Raw genomic sequence first — 17,509 nt, 5'->3', positions numbered from 1 at the left:
TATAGGCAGCCAGAAACCTGCTGCGAAATTCGTCTCAGTTTGAGACCTACCTCTCCTTGTTCTAAAACCAAGTCTTCGCGTGGTGAGCGAGCCAGATACACACGTGCGCTGTTTCAGCCCGCCACCACAACCATTAAACATCCCTACGCGCTCATTGAGGTCAAGACAGTCTTCAGCGTCCCAAAAGACATCACGATGAAATGTTGGCCGCGTTCGTGGGTATAGATCACGAACTGTCCTGGGATGGAATAGTCGGTCTGCATCGTAATCGAGGTCGTGACGTCTGTTGTCGCTGCCCTGGGTTTCGCGAGCAGCAGCCCTTACTCGGGTGAAGCACCTTGGAGTCGACGACTGGTGTGCTGGTGAACCGGAGTCAGCTCCGTTCCAGGCGCTCCATCTCTAGCAGCACTATCTTTTTCGTGCTTACGGGGTCATACCCCACACCCGTCATAAATACGTAGCGTGTAGATAAGAATTGAAAGCAGTCCTAATAACGAAGCACACAGAGAATAACTAATGGCATCACTTGCTTGTTGGTGGGGCAAACGCAACGGGAAAAGCCCTTCGTCCTCCTATTCTTTCAATCCTATCTCGCGCTAATGTTAGCGGGATTGACGAAGTTGTCACTGTAATTAGTGAGTCTGTGCTTCCTATTGTCCTGCTTAAGACGACAGCGTGACAATATTTTACTGCTGCCAGCAGTTTGGCACAGTGAAAATGTTGAATTGTAGCCGCCGTATTCACTCCTTTTTTTATTTACAGACGTGTACCCGAGTCGAAAAACATCCCTGTAGAAAAATCATGATAGGGTGCCATGAAAGCTCACTGTCGCCTACGCTAAACGAGCAAACCACTGCCCCGCTGGTCTCAACGCGTCCACATTGCAGCCATACAAACGCGTTCATGCGAATCGCATGCATGCTACTTTGCCAACGTCAAAGAGCCGTAAAAATATTTAATAAATTCACAAAGATTCTAAATGCAGAAATATTCAAGGCAACTTGCACGGCCTATATGTATCGCTTTCGGCGGGTGTTCTTAAAAGTTTTCTGCAAACGGTTGGAGGATTCACAATTGAATCTCGCTGCTGTGAGCACTCATACCGTGGCCGCGAACGGCTGTCGCCACCATCAGGGTCGAACAGAACAAGACAGTGCGAAGGAGAAGGTGACACGTACTCGACGACCACATCGTCCCCGAGAGCGGTATAGCAACGTACAAGAATATGGACCATTACAGAAGCCACCGGCTCAAATGCCTACAACCAGGCAAAACTTAAGAAATGGGGAAGGCCGTGGCACGGCGACTCCATCAAGCCAGCCGGTATTGAAATCCGGCGTTACACAATGTGAGCAAACCAGGGTGTATGACGCACTTTACAAATGGCCCGACGAAACAAGAGCGGATCTGCATTACATGCTCTCGGCCTACTGAGGGTGAACAGACAATGACGAGTCACCAAGCGTCATATCACGACAACCTGATCTCCCCTGCATAGGGGGCGAGAACACAAAAACTGAGAGACAAAAACAAATAGCGAGAAAGGTGTATTTTATCGCTACCAAGTACAGGAAAATTATTTTGGAGACAGCGCCAACCAGTAGTGATTCGCAAGTCCAGATAATGTGATCAAGCTAGCCGAGGCTGCAACCTTCGGGATGTCCTCCAACGGTCACTTCAGAAAAATTTTCCACTTAGCCCACACGGTATTCGTTTTTTGTGCATTGATAGAGAGGACGGTGTACCATTGGAAAGTGTCATGTTGTTAGGTCTGCACAGCATTTGGCGTTCTCGCATGGCTTGGCTGCATTGCGATGTCGACGCGCGACCAACGAGACAGTATTTTAGGGGAAGTGTGTCACAGTTTGTTGAAGTTCAGAGAGCAAAGAACTCTCCACCAGAGTGGTTGTCTAAAATTGAACCCCTGACTAAGCTTAGGGAATTTTAAATGACAACACCGGCCCTGGGGGGCATGGCGGCAATACTGTGATTTTTTGCTTTGTCATTGTACCTGGTACCTGGTGTTGCTGTCTGACATGGGCAATAAAGAAAAAAAAAGAGATCACGGTCTTCTGGCCGCCACGTGACCAGCAGATGAGGTTGAATCTGCCCTTCGAGGTGTACTCAAGTGTAGGTTATTTCTTTCTTCCTCTCTTCCGCTCGCGCTTTACAGGTGTACCTTTGGGAACCGCTTCCGCCTTTTGTTTGTGATTGCATCCGTTCTGTGTGCTACGAATCGCGGTGGTGCTCATTCTGTCTAACTATCGTGGAGTTAAGGAATCCAGCTATGAAACAATTCCGCTATGAAAATTCTCGCGCTTTAAAGGCTTATGGAGCCTGGTTTGGTTTATTATTTGGACATCAGAAAACGCGTAGGACGGCTACTTTAACACGGTTCTGCTATAAAAACGCAGATAAATTTGTAGCAGGCGGAGGGCGGCGTCCCTAATGTGATATGTTCAGTACCCAATTTCCGCAAGATGATTCTATTTGATCGCTGCGCTCTCTTTGTTATATATATTCAAGTCCGGGCTTTCTTCTATACTGATGAAATCTGGCTCTTTTTTCTCAGTTGTTGTCACGCATGCTGCTTTCGGCGCTTTAGTTCCACTATCAGTGACGCACCCCACAGTTACCCATCATAGGATACAAAAAGAAGAATACCTTTCATGATAAGTAGTAGAGGCCGTTGAAAACGTGATTGTACATCACCAGCCGTTCCGCTCATTTTCCATATTTTGCCCACACGAGTCTTAGTGACGATTCCAGTATTATAACCGCAATTTGTAAAATTATTATCTAGCAGTCGTTTTTCAAGCAACTCTGTACCACATAGAAGTCCTTCATGAGCATACCCTTTCTTTCAAAATATGCGCAGGAAGCTACCAAATTCATTCAAACATTCTAAATTTTTCGGCACATGCAGAACGTTTTGTCCAACAAGAGTTGAAGAAAGCCAAATTTAAATGCGGAGCATTTCTTAGGCTCGCCTGGCCCTGCGTCGTTGGTTGCGGCACCGTCCACACGCTCACTGCGCATGCGCAACTCTCCTCCTTACACCCACAGCTCCGCGATACTACACTATAAAAAAAGAAAGAGTTAGCGGCGCCCGGTTTCGATCCCACGACTCTCTGGCCGCAACGGGAGGTACGCGGTGCTCTTCCCACGACGCTACAAATCCGGGACCGAAACAAGTGCTACGAACGCGCCATATGTCCTTGACTCATTCAAACTACGTCAAGAAGCTACTGATACAACGAAGGCACGCGAAGCTGAACGTCAACGGAAACGACGAACTGAAAACTTTAGACGGGGATGCTGAATTTCCCGTGGGAAAGCTGTGGCGGGAAGCGCCATGCGCCTTGCAGCTCAACCAGCCCCGTCCGCAGCGCCTCTGATGCTGATTGTGGCAGGATGCCCCTAGGGATTCGCAAACCAAAGAATCCATCACGAGATAGGTTCGCGTACTCCTGCTCCTCTACTGCGCGCGCATGCGCCTTGCCAAGCAAACAATCCATAAAGCAGTCCTTCTCTCCGTCCAATACAACGACAGCACCAACGAATAAAAGAAATATAATAATGATCGCAATACCTTCACTTGTCCTTCCTGTGTCCCAAATTCATGAAACAGTAAATACGAATAATAAAGACGAAACCCTCCCCATATCCAAACGGTAACCACAAACTACCGAATTACGCAACGTTCACGCAATACAACCACCCCTATGCGACGCATTTACTCGAGTTCCCTCCGTTGGGAAGATGCGGGCGGGCGGGCGGGCGTCTTTTTTCGCACTCAAATAAATGCTCGGTATACATGTAAGTAGGAAATACACTCACGGCTTGCCCAGTTGTCTGCACCCAACAATGTTGCTCTGGAATGAAGAGCGAGAAGGCTTAAATAAAAGCAGACATAAATCTATTTTGTTTTTTTAGTAAGAATATTCGCTTTTTTGACGGACTGATCACGCATTATTTGGCATCTGGACAAGACGTCAACAACAATCAAATGCTTTCACTAGCTTTGCCTTAAGAGAATCCCTAAACAAGGTAGCTATTTCTAGCGCGCTACGGGTATATAAGCGTTCTTTTCTTCCTTATTACATGTGAAGTTTTTCCACCATTCAATAGAGCTTTGACGTAGCTTTTTTCCTCTGGCGTAGCCTCTATGACGCTGCTAGCGCTGACGGTTCCTTCACCGCTATTGGCTGATTCAATCAAATGCGGCAGGCAATCAGCGTTTCCAACTCTGGGCCGGGTGGCTCGAGCCCGGTCTTCGAGAGCGACACTCTCGCATGGCGTATCTTTCTAGAGAAGAATGTCAGCCTTAGCCATAAATCACACGAGCTTTGCTTAGTCTGTTGATATAGCACGTCATTTACAAGATATGAATGTTGCTGAGAAGTACGGAGCAGCTTCAGCAGGCAGAAACATAGCGCACGCGATTACGGCAACGAAGGGTATGGATCGCGCACGAATCAGCACACACAGTGGCGGCTAAAACTCGTCGCCGCCAGCCAGATCCAGACTATTCCTGGGGCCCTATTCTCGACTGCACAAATTGCCGGCATTTCGCCCATGTTTTTTTGCGTAAGCAAGACGTAAGCAATCAGTGACGTGCTGCACCTATAGCTATGACGACATGCAGTGTAATTTGACAAGTCACTCATAAAGATCGCTACCAAGGTATCAAATATTGTGCAAGAAAGATATAAAAACACTTGGCATGTACTATAAAAATTAGGACGGTAGCTGAGGCTGACAAGAAAAACACATTTCTGGAGGTCAAATTTGGCGCTAACACCACAAGGCGATCGAGTAACGTTGATCCAAAAGCGAGCGAAAGGCGGATGTCGAACTAAAGAACATCACACAATTTTTTTACCGCATCTATTTATTTCTTTCAATCGCTTTTATTAACATAGCTGGGCGCTCTGCTTCAATGCAAGCTTTGTTGCGTTATCACCTTCCCTGCCGCCACCGCCGCCACGCCATCGTCTGCTGCTATGTTACAAGTTTATGGCGTGATCACAGAAAAAGACATAAGAGCAGCGAAGCGCTACGCCTGATAACCGCGGAGCACACCGATGTCGCCGATTCACTCATTCGTCAAGCTCGACTGCAATCAGGGCTGTAATGAACTATGATGATGATGATGATGATTCCTATTGGTTTCCCCTTTGAAGCGGTGTGATGACATGTCATCTTACCAAAAAGAACTAATATAACCATGTTTTACACTCTTGGTTTAATACTAGCGCTGCTTATGGCAGGCCCTAAGGCTTATTAGGCCCGAAATACTTTCTTTTCCCTGTTACAGGTGGTAACTGTCCTAGGCAATATTCCCCTCTCTGCTTTTCATCCACCAGCATTCTAATCTTCTTTTCGTCCCCTCGACAGCCTTGAAGTTAACTTCCTCACTGATACCCTTAAATCCCAGGGCTTCTGAAAGCCCAATATTCTCATGTAGATTTGGATGGATACCCTCACATTCTAACACTATGTGCCGCATAGTTTCTGTTTCTTTTCCGCAGACCACGCATACCCCATCATTTTGTGAATACTTCCCCACAAAACTCTTAGTTCGCAGGCACCCTGCTCTAGCCTCAAAAAGCAAAGCACTACCCTGGGAATTATCGTAGAAATTTTCCTTTCTGATGTTCATCTTCTCAGCACTGTACATCTCTAACGACGTTTTAGCTTCCATTTTTTCCCTCCATTTATTCGTTTCAATCTGCCTTGCCTCTTTTTTGGTTACCTTGGCTGTTTTGGATTCCCCACTGTTCTTTCCGTATTTCATCGTTAGCCGTCTAGTCTTCCTTAACCACTGCGTGTCCACGCTTTTCAAGTATAGGTACCTAAAAACCTTAGCTGCCCACCTTCGTTGATCCATTGCCCTCAACCTCATCTCAAAGCATATTTTACTTTGAGCTTCTCTAACTTCAAACGACGCCCAGCCCATATCTCCCTGAACTGCTTCGTTAGTTGTTTTTCCATGCGCGCCTAAGGCCAAACGTCCTACCGTTCTCTGGTTTACTTCAAGGCCTGATAGAACGTCTGATTTTAAGCAGAGTACAGCATTCGCAAACGTGAGGCCTGGAACCATTACTCCTTTCCACATTCCTCTTACTACTTCATATTTGTTATACCCCCACAGAGCTCTATGCTTCATTATAGCTGCGTTTCGCTTTCCCTTAACCTTAAGTTGCTCCTCGTGAGTACTTAAGTAGTTATCCCTTATCCGATAGTTATCCGATAAATAGCTACTTTTCATTGTTATTTTTCTCTTGAGTTCGATAGATAAATATTTCTGGAGGTGGGAAAATAGGCTACATTTTGTTTATTGAGAGGACTTGCCAGATGACTTCGATAAGTTACACGGGTGACACAAACCTGCGTAGCATTGTCAAGGACTTTGGAGACCTCATCACCAGCATATTAGTTGCATGGTTGTTGAATGTTCTCGTCTAATACTACATAGCGTGAATTACATTATTCTCTTCAGTAAAAGCCTCTACAAATCACACTACTATATGCTAATGTAATTTTCAACAAATACCTTTAATTACACTCGGCCGATAATAGCTACTGTTTCGCTCCCTTTTTTGAGTTTCGTATTTTTTTTTTCTTTTTTGTGATTTCAAAAAAAAAAAGCATACAGGGGGTTATATTTTGAAGACAAGGGTCGCAAAGTCCAGGGACTGCGATGGGATCCTCGATAAGTAAATGCAACGAATGCAGTCAATATGCAAGGGAGCAGCAGAGGTGAATGAAAAAAATAAAACTCTTTAAATGTAATTTATACAAGAATGACTTAAAATTGATAAAGAAAACACCAATAATATATACAAAAACAAACTTGTGAGGGTACAGACATTCAGTGAATGTCAGCTAAACAAACAAATAAACAAAGTTAATCGGCCGGGATGAACGATAAAAAACGATACAAAGCAAGAACACCGAAAAATAAAACAGCCAACAGTCGCGTAATTGACAGCAAAAAAACAGCAAGACAACAAAAACGAAAGGAAAGAAACCAAGAAAAGGGGGGGGGGACCATACAGTTAACACGGTTTGGGCAAGCGCGGGAAAAGAATTGGAACAATGCAAATCATAGTAGCACTTATGATAATAACAGAACGCAAAATACTCAGCAACATGCTTGTGTTCGGAAGATTGCTACGTTAAATGAAACTTTTTAACCGATCTTTTAACAGAAGAAAAGTGCGTTCCAGATTTGACAGTTGGTGGTAAGGAATTCCAGGATGAAGCAGCAGCGAAGTGTGACGTTTGGTTTCCGTAATTATAATTAAGAATGGCAATAGAAGATTTCGGGTAAAGGCAAACCTGGTGGAGTTGGGGTTAAGCAGGAAGGGTGAATCAATAAAACTACTTGGCAAATGAGCACTAAGCAACTTGAAAAACAGTAGTGATAAATTATAATGGAACATTTTCTCTACACATAGGATGTTATGTTCATGTAACACAACCGACGCATTGGAGTGAAAAGGGCTAGAGGTGACAATACGTATAGCTTGATTTTGAAAATATTGAATTGATGACCTGTGACATTGGTAGGTGTTACCCCTTGCGGCGATTCCATAATTATTGTGACTGTGAATAAAAGCGAAATATAGAGACATCAGTGCAATAAATGAAAAAAATGGTCGTGCTTTTATGAGAGCGCGAATACCGAATGCACATTTTTTCTTGAGGTGGTTCATTTGGGAAGCGAATTTAAGGTTACTATCGAGTATTACACCCAAAAATTTAACGCCTTCGCACACAGTATTTTGATGAGGACCAATTGTCAGACTCGGAGGATTATGGAGATGTTTATGGCTAGAATAAAAAAAGCATATAATGACTTTTAGCAGGTATAATTATAAGACAGTTATCCTTACACCAGTTCACTACACTAGCTAGTGAGTCGTTTAATTTTGATGTGACGGAGACTAGGGATTCTCCCGAACATGATATGGTAGTGTCGTCGGCATATAAGACACAGTGATTGGATGACAGAATGTTGGGAAGATCGTTAATGTTTAGTATAAAAAGTAGTGGTCTGAGAATTGAGCCCTGAGGCACACCTTGGTTGACTGTTTTGGTCTCTGAAAGGAAGCTGTTAGTACAAACTATATAAGTTGTATTCAGCAAATAATTCTTCAGGAAACTTAAGGCTGGGCCAGCTACACCGTAAGATTCAAGATTGTTAAATAAAATGCGGTGGTTAATAATATCAAAGGCTTTAGTAAAGTCCAAAAACACCGAACCAGCAATAAGACAACGATCGATTGAATGCTTAACAAAATTAGGTAATGAAAGTAGGGCCAAAGTGGTTGAACTGCCATGACGGAAACCTAACTGAAAAGGCTTAGGAATGTTAAATTTTGTTATGTAGCACAAAAGCCTCTCCACAAAAAGCATCTCAATAATCTTGCTTATAGTAAAAAGAATTTTATCGGACGATAATTGGTAACTAACAGTTTGTCTCCTTTTTTAAAAACTGGAACAATTTTTGCTCGCTTAAGAACGTTGGGAAAACAGGCAGTTCTGAAGATAAGGTTAGTTATATTGCTTATACTTTCAGATATGCAATTAGCAACCAGTTTTACATGACGGGCAGTTATTCCATGTAAACCAGAGCTGCAGTTAATGAGGTTGCCGATCGTCAAATAAACTTCATGTGCAGTGACAGGACCGAGAAAAAAAGAGTAGGGTAAACGTGGCATGCTAGGTTGCGAAGTGCCAGTTGTATCGTTTGAGGAAAAGGAGAAGTAATTGCTGAAAGCGTTGGCAATCTGGGAAGGCTCTTGATAGGTGATGCCATTAAAATTAATTCTTGAAACTGGAGTAGAAGACGATGGTTTATTTAGAAAATTATTTATTAGTTGCCATTGCTTCTTGGTGTTATTCTTATTAATGGTAAATTCTTTTTCATAATAGCGCCTTTTTGCTTGCCTCAGTACACTCTTTAAAACATTGCAGTAAGTTTTATAGCGAAGTTTTAAGGTGGAATTAATGGTTGTATTTTTTGTTTTTGTTTATAATATCCTTTTTCCTTAGGCTCGTAAGTAATTCACTAGACATACAGGGGTACACGGATGTTTGTATTTCATTTTACAGAAACAACAACAAACCGAGGCATTGGTGGAATGAGTAGTGCATAAAATCTTGAAAGGAACAAAACAAAGCCTGGGGTGTCTTTAGAAGGCATCCTACTACTCAGAACCTCAATTTTTAAACTACAAAAGCAATGGGCAGGCGAATAAGACGCGCGGCCAAAACTGAAAGCTGGAAAGCATTTACTTCATCCATTAGCTCATACACTGATAAACACAAACTTAGGAAAAGAATTAGTGCATTGCAAGGGCGGAACACAAACACCTTCCCACTTGTTAGCACGATGGGAGACACGCTTGCAGATCAAGCTAATGCTCTTGGCCGACGCTTTGAGGCTGTTTCCAGCTCTGCTCACAATACCGCACAGTTTTTAAGACACGAAAATCTCATGGAAAAAGAGCCCCCGCGAAAAATTTAATTTAAAAAAATGCGATACAACTGCCCATTCACTATGCATAAGTTCTCTCTAGCACTCTCAACGGGCGGGAAAACAGCCCCAGGAACGGACAGTATCACATACGTAATGATAAAAGATGAACAATCACACACCAAAGCTGCAATTCATTTACTCAATAAAATATGGCCAACAGGACGCCTCCCAAATTTATGGAAAGGAGCCATGGTTATTCAAATTTTAAAAGATGGAAAGGAAAACTTTTTACCGAGCACCTATAGGTCGGTTTCGTTGACGAGCTGCTTGTTTAAGCCATTTAAAAAAAATGTTTACCAGACGTTTAGTGTACTTTTTAGAACATCATGGAAGTTTGGACAATGCCCAGGCAGGCTTTTGGTCACAAAAGTGCACAACTGACAGTCTCGTGGCTTTTGAGTCGTATGCAAGTTATTTTTACATAAGCAACACTGCATGACTGTCTTCTTCGACATAGAAAAAGCAGATGACACTGCATGGGTGTCATAGCATCTTACTGGATCTTTGCTCGTTTATAATTTGTGGCAATATGTAAATAATATACAGGACTATCTTTCGCTCAGGATATATCGCGTGCGGCTTGGCAATGCTTTATTAAGAGTGTATACTCAAGAGAACGGTGTACGCCAAGAAGGTGTTTTGAGCTGTTCTGTCTTTATTTTCAAAATGAACGCTTTAGGAAAAGTTTTGGCCCGCTCACTCTTTTGTTCTGTCTATGTGGATGACATTCAAGTATGTTTACAATGGTTTTAAATTTAAGGGAGACAAGAGCACCTGTGTGCTCTTTTCTAAAGTGCGAGGCCTCCGGTCGCACCCATATGTGAGACTTCATGGAAGAATCATTACAGTAAAGAAAGAGCATACATTTTTGGGTGTGCTTCTGGATGATAAATTATATTTCATACCACACATAAAAAAGTACGATAAATATATAAAAGCACTGAACATTGTAACATTCTCTATAGTCAATGTTTTTGGCATGGACAGGTCATGCCTAGCCAAAATCTTAACTAGTCTTATCAGATCAAGACTTGAATATGGTAGTGTGGAATATCAGTCAGCCCCCCAGGCTCCGCTGAAACTGCTTGATGCTGTTCATTATCTAGGCCTGCGATTGGCAACTGCTGCTTTCCGTACCAGCACACTAGAAAGTTTATATGTTGAATCAGACATGTGGTCACTGGAAAATCAACCTGCCTACAGAGCTTTGCTGTACGCAGTCAAAACAACCCCAATCGTAAAGCATCAATCGAACGTCTTAATACATGACTCCTCCACTGTATCTCTATTTCGTAAAAGGCCCTCACTTCCACAGCCATACACAATCACCGTAAACACTCTAGCATCCAAAATGGAGATTTCCTTCAAGGACACCTACAAAACAACTTTGTCTGATGTTATAGCCCCTTGTAAGCAAGCGCCAGAGGTATGTGAATTCTCGTATACAAAAATTTACAAGAACAATGCACCTTGTGCCTTTATCTGTCCACATTTCCTAACCCTGCAGCATCAATATCAATGTAGAGTTCTACACAGATGCCTCCAAAACAAACTCTGCAGTATCATGTGCTGTGAATGGACTGAACCTCTCCGTTTCAAAAGCGCTGAACCTTCCCACCAGCGTTTTTGCAGGTGAAGCCGAGGTATAGCGATAGCTGTAGAACCCATTGTCAGGGTCAACGAAGAATTCTCTGGGGGCCGAAAAACGAAAGGAAAAGAAGTACGAACGAAAAGCGGAGAAGACGGCCCTGCAGCGTATACGACGCCGCCACAACTTACGCCCGGAGCAAGCGCAACCGCCTCCCCGAGACGCCGCCAATGTTTATACGTACCATCACGCGGCCTTGAAACGGCGCCAGCGTTTATACGTGTTGTGTGCGTGCTCGGGTTTCGGACTCTCTTTTGTGAGCGAGAACTTCGTGCGCAGCGAGTCGCCCCACCGCCAAGGAACGCGACGGGCGTTCTCAGTGCTATTTACTTACCCTGTAACGCAATGTAATAGGTTTTTCTGTCATTGAACAGTTTATTCTCTTTCCAACACAAGTTCTTACTGAAACCGGCCTCACTCTGACATGGCGCAGCCGACTACGGAACTTCACAGCAACAATTGAAGCCCCATTACCCGAAATGTTTGGCAAAATAAATTGAAGTGGACGGAGAATGGCGGAACACTCCACGCAAGGATCCCATGACGCTGACACAACTCGGACACGCCCGACTCCAGGGTCTGACCTCCTTTCATCGGAAGACGCCCGTTACCTGGACTTGTTCACATAGAAAGAGCTGACAGACGAACTCAAGTTTCGCCTTTTGCGTGACACGGGCATCAAGAGTGAACTTGTGAAAAGGCTTCTCAAAGACAACGCACGGCGACGAGCTGACGGTGCCCTCCACTCCATGACGATGCTACGCAGCACCAGCAACGAACGGCTGGCAAGCATGGAGAGCTGGCAAGCATGGAGAGCCTGGCGGTTACCAACGGTAAGCTGCAAGCCGATGTCGACGCTTTGAAGTCTTAGCTCCAGATCCTCATGGCAACACCCAACGAGCGCCCTTCGGAACAAGTTGGTCAACGCCATGACGACCAAGGTGATACCGAGCGCATCGGCGAACAACATGAGTGAACCCTTGACACTCCACGGCACGTTACGCCTGCTGAAGCACGAGACGAAACTTTTGGAGTCCGCAAAACCCCATCGAAAACGAAATATATTGCTCGAATAATGACTATGATGGTCGAGTCTCAACTTACGATAACCGAATGCTTAGCACGAGCGATACAGGCTCTGCAGGTCCACTCAACGAGCGATACTTCCACAACCATTCCTTTTTCGAAGGCTTTGTAAGAGCAGACGTGAAGGCCTGGACAGCGATGACCGAGCGCATCGCATCGCTAGCCCACTGGACTCTATCACTGACTTTGCGAACGCGATCTCTCGGTTGAAGGGTCCTGCCCGCGACTGGCAAACGAGCTATGGCAGATAAATAGAAACTTGGGATGAATGGAAAGAAGCTCTAACAGAACGCTTCAAACGCAAACTGACCATGCAGCAATTCCTTAACTACGAATACCAACGAACGCTGCGCAAAAACGAAACCATAACCGAGTACGTGTACGTGAAAAAATTCACAGCATATCCACGGGGTGAATGATGATGAGTAAGCGAAGCTCCTGAGGGGAAATCATCGGTAAAACCGTGACTCTTCAGTGAAAGTCCGCCCACTACATCTGTGTCCGAACGTAACGTCTAGAAAGTCTCGCTTAAACCGCGCGTCGGCACCTTGGGGCTGAGCTCGCCTGATGCGTTTTGCAGACGCCTCACGAGCTCTCACTGCATCGGGGTCTGCCTGCCGATACGCGCGCTTTCTCGCCGCTTCCCGTTCTCTGACGTTTCCGAGATCCTCTTCGCGCCGCAGCCGTGCCGCTTCGCGTACGGCAGGGTCCTCGCGCCGTTGCCGTGACGCTTGGGCCTCTCGTTCTCGAACGCTGGGATCTTGGCGGCGTCGTCGCGCAGCCAGACGACACGCTTCGGCCTCCCGCTCCCGTACGGCAGGATCTTGGCGGCGGCGTCGCGCAGCTTCACGGAGCGCTTCTGCCTCGCGGGCTCGCACATCTGCAGCCTTATCCATCGGGCGACTCCGACCGCGCGCCAACAGCGAACGGATTTTATTACAACGCTCCCTGCCATCTAGTAAACAATCCAAGAACTAAACTAGAGGTAGCCACGCCATCTAGTAAACAATCCAAGCGCATTTTTTCATCATATACAAGTACCGCCATCTAGTAAACAATCCAAGAACTAAACTAGAGGTAGCCACGCCATCTAGTAAACAGTCCAAGAACTAAACTAGAGGTGGCTACATACATACGTCGAGGATGGACAGACCCACGCCCTAAGGAGCTTCGCCCCTAAAATGCCATGCTTGAGAAAGCACCGTACAACCTCGCAAGGGAAGAAGAAAGAATTTCACTCATTCTCGCTGGCATCACGGACGACAAATGGGCCATCCCGTTGGCAACCCAATGCTGCACTTCGGTCATCGACCTCATCGACAGAGCAACCATGCTAGACTGCCGCCGATCAACGGGACGCGACCAAACAGAGGACAAAACACCAAATCCAACGAACCAAACAAAATCAGAATGGTTGGGTTCGGGAACGAACAGTTTTTCTACGTTCAGGGTACCAACCGGAAGACCCTGTTACAATTGCAACGAGCCTGGGCATCTATCCCGCCAGTGCCCAAAACCGAAAACCAGCGCCACACTACAAGCTGAAGAAATTCGTCGATCGCAACCATTGCCCGAAGATAGACGCCACAATTCCACAACTCAAGTTCAAGAAAATCCTTCAGCTTCACTACTGTTAAAATTTTTCGCTACTCATTGCCATCTTCTCCTGTTCTTTGTACGTTTGCTTTGAATAGCGGCCCCTTTTAGGGCATGTTTACTGCACACTGGTAACGGAACACCTGCCGGCAACATAGTTTGACACCAACTTTTTGCGGAGCCCGTTATATGAACTAGCTGTCTCAATTCTGCAGACAGACACGAACTGCACGCGGCGGAACACTGCAAGCGCAGCCGAACACCTCTCAAACATATTAGCGCTTGCATCAAATTTTTCCACGCGTAACATTGTGGTAGAATTTTGTGCAGTTTCTCTACACAAAGATCAGACAGCGTCACATAACAGGACAAAGAACAAAACTAGTGTGCGCTCGTAGAGACAGAGGGCTACTTCGGTTTTGGAGCCGTCCTGCTACAGGAGCAACCTTCCGGTGAGCGTCAACCAGTCGGCTTTCCTCCGCGGTAGCTCACGCCAACGAAAAGGTGCTACAGTCAGACTGAGAAGGAGGATTGGCTGCCTGCTGGACTGTGCTTCGTTTTGAGAAGTATGTCCTTGGCCTAAAGTTCTTCAGTGAAAAAGATCACCTGCAACTCCTAGCGCTCATGGAGACATTGGATGTCGACTTGCTGCCTCCTCGCATTCAACGGTTCTGGCTGAAACTGATGGGGTTTACGTAACAAGGTCCTCTACGTACCCGGCAAGATTCTTGCCACGGCGGACACCCTCTCACGTGTACCCCTAGATGGTCCTCCGCAACGCCACGCTAAACATATAGAGCTCTTTTTGGAGAGCTTCTTCGCTCCTTCCCCGACTTCATCTACTTAAAACAAACGAGCTACGAGCTACGCCATGTCCAGGGCAGCGATGGTTAGTGCAATCTCTTGGCTGAGTACTGCGCCAAGGGATCGCCTCGGCAGTTAAAACTGCCGCTTTACCTCAAGGAGTACTGGCAATAACGAGGACCCTTTAGTTTCTGTGAGGGGCGACTTTTGAAAGGAGTCCGCATTGTGGTGCCGTCAGCTGTTCGGCGTTTTATGCTTGATCGCATTCTTGACGCGCAACACTGCAAAATGTGCTGAAACCCGCGTTGAACGCGCAGAGCCAATGATGCATTTTCGGACTGCAAGCCTTCTATGGGAGCAGGTTGGGGTAGACCTTTTCCACCTGAAAGGACAAGATTATGTTTTGCTGGTAGACTACAGGTCGCGCTTTTCTAAAGTCATCAGTCTGTACTCGACCACAGCACCGGCCGTCATTGCAGCCGTCAATAGCGTGTTTGCGCACTTGGCATACCACGGGTGGTGCGCAGCGAGAATGGGTCGCAGTTCTCGTCGAAAAACTTTTCTACATTTGCACAGGCTTACGGCTTCGAGCATGTCACCAGCAGCCACCGGTTGGTGCAGTCCAACGGCCAAGTGAACAGAATAGTGCAGGCCTTCAAGGACCTGCTGCTCCAGGTGGATGGTCCTTACTTGGCACTACTCGCCTGCAGCTACACCCCAAGCGTTAAAGTGCTAAGCCCTGCACAACTTCTGATGTGCAGACGCCTGCAATCAAGATTTCCCAAGAATTTGCAGCATCTCCAGCCACAGTGGCCTTCATCTCGGTCGTTCAACCTGGGTAATCATGCCAATCGAAAGAAGCACGTCCTGGGCTTCAACCGAAGACATGCGGCTCACCCAAACGCCCTCTCAAATCTGGTGAGCAAGTCTGGGTGTTGGTTCCTGGGCCAGCGCAACGTCCCCATTCTTACGTCGTGGAGACATCGAAGGAAATTATCCAACGTAATCGGCTACCCCTCGTCCCAGTGTCCAGCACACCAGTTCCGAAGGGTCCGGATGAGCTTAAACCGAAGAACAACCCGAGAGTGAGCCTTCTGTCAGAGACACTTGCAGCAGAGGCAGGGTTGGTTCCCCCTACGCAGTCTTCTGTGAGTTCACTTCAGTCCCAGTCTCCAAGTTCGCCTATTCGTGCGTTTAAGTATGGAAGAGTGATCCCGGGGCCCAGAAGACTGGACTTGTGATTGTGAGGTAAAGTGTAGTGTAGTGTTGTGCATGAAGGGGTGTTCATTACTAAACAAGGGGGAATGTAGTGTGTGCTCGTACAGACAAAGCGCGCCACGGAGACCATTGATGTAGTGTGTGCTACCGAGAGAGGGCACCACTGCCATATTTCCTCATGTACATATTCCAAGGGAAATAAAGCCTTGGGGTCAGTTGCCCTTTACCCCGCGTCGTGTGTTCATGGTTAGCCGGGTGCGTGTTTGAGGAGTTGATGAAGTACTCCCCGCCACAGAAACAGTAACCTGGGCCCGAGTTGTGCGTATTGTTCATATTAAAACAGCCCAATCCACGAACGTCGTAATAATTGACGTATTTTCACTTCCGAAGCCTTAAGCCTGCACTACAGCATGCGTGTCAACGGACCTAAGACTACTAGAGTCATGCGCTGGTCGGCCCAGTGAACCCAAACGAAAAGGCATAAAACTCAGAACGTCGCTCATTATATTTCTCTGCCGATTCACTGACACACACATGGCACACGGGATGAGAGAAGCAATTATTAACTACAGCCTTAAGGAACTGTTCACCAACTTTGGCCTCGGTTAATTCTCCGGCCGCCCGGCGGCCATGTCTTGTAGGTTGCCGGCCGACCTGTTTTGTGTACACCGATGGCCCGTCGGCCGCGTGAATGTGTCCACACCACTTTTTGTTTTCGCTCTGTAATAGCTGGCGTTCATAGGCACGACTATATCGATGCCGACAAGAATGTATTTTGTATGATGTTTTTTCCATTTCTGTGGGCATCGTTCTTTCTTCCCTTGTTTTGTATACTTAACCACCCTGAAGCAGCCTGCTACCCTTTTCACTTTAATTATAACGCGCTATCTTGTTAATTCAGCCTATTTACTCTCAACCTGAATCAGTACGCTTGTTACAAATACGCTTGTCCGCTTAAAAAACTGCGGTGGCGATTCCTTGTTCGTGCGACTCTTATACAGAAAACAGCAAACAAATTTCGAACAATATAGCAAACCCTATATTTAGCGCCTTAGGCGCATAATCAAAAGAACGGGTGGTTCTAATTATTCTGTATCCACAACATAAAAACGCCGTCGTAGCCCCGAAGCTTACCTATAAAAGCCGCAAACAAACAAACGTATAGTGCACTATATTTATGTGAACGAAACGGCTTCGAGTAAAGTACATCTTATCTCTTCTTTATACCAAGTTCCATGGTTCTCCTTTGGGGTATTTTGAAAAATCATAAGGTAAAAAAGACGCATGACATCGTTATATTCTTTTCGTAAACATTTCAAGGTGACAGGTACTAGCTAAAACAGAGTTTATCATTTTTCAAATAATGCTTTCAGTAAACCAGAGTTCAAAGGGATGTATGGAGGCACCATTGCTCCAACTCGACTTCAATTTCACTAAATGCACTGGTTGTAATTCCACTCGACCAAAGGTTCACTAAGTGTATTCTTTGAAATTTTACTTTTTGAAAGTCCGGAGGTGAAAGGAAAAAGCTCTTTCTTTTCGTTTTATTGTTTGCTACAAATCAAGATTCGTAATAACTAAAAAAAAAAAAAAACAGAAAGCGA

The 17,509-nt window shown here is 45.7% G+C and overlaps 1 long non-coding RNA gene across 1 annotated transcript in view; it reads right to left on the bottom strand.

Moving 5' to 3' along the window:
* The window catches only part of LOC144173670 (uncharacterized), a 149,899-nt gene that overhangs the window by 118,943 nt on the left and 13,447 nt on the right, over positions 1-17,509 (bottom strand). The window contains exon 2 of the long non-coding RNA XR_013323354.1: positions 3,841-3,875. This is a non-coding gene — a long non-coding RNA (uncharacterized LOC144173670). The remainder of the gene's footprint in view (positions 1-3,840; positions 3,876-17,509) is intronic.

Source organism: Haemaphysalis longicornis, unplaced genomic scaffold, assembly GCF_048455015.1.
Source record: "Haemaphysalis longicornis isolate Haplotype H1 unplaced genomic scaffold, Haemaphysalis longicornis Haplotype H1 scaffold_3, whole genome shotgun sequence".
Classification (NCBI taxonomy): Eukaryota; Metazoa; Arthropoda; class Arachnida; order Ixodida; family Ixodidae; genus Haemaphysalis; species Haemaphysalis longicornis.
The sequence above is the reverse complement of the archived record's forward strand: the minus strand, read 5'-3'. Positions and strand labels throughout refer to the sequence as shown.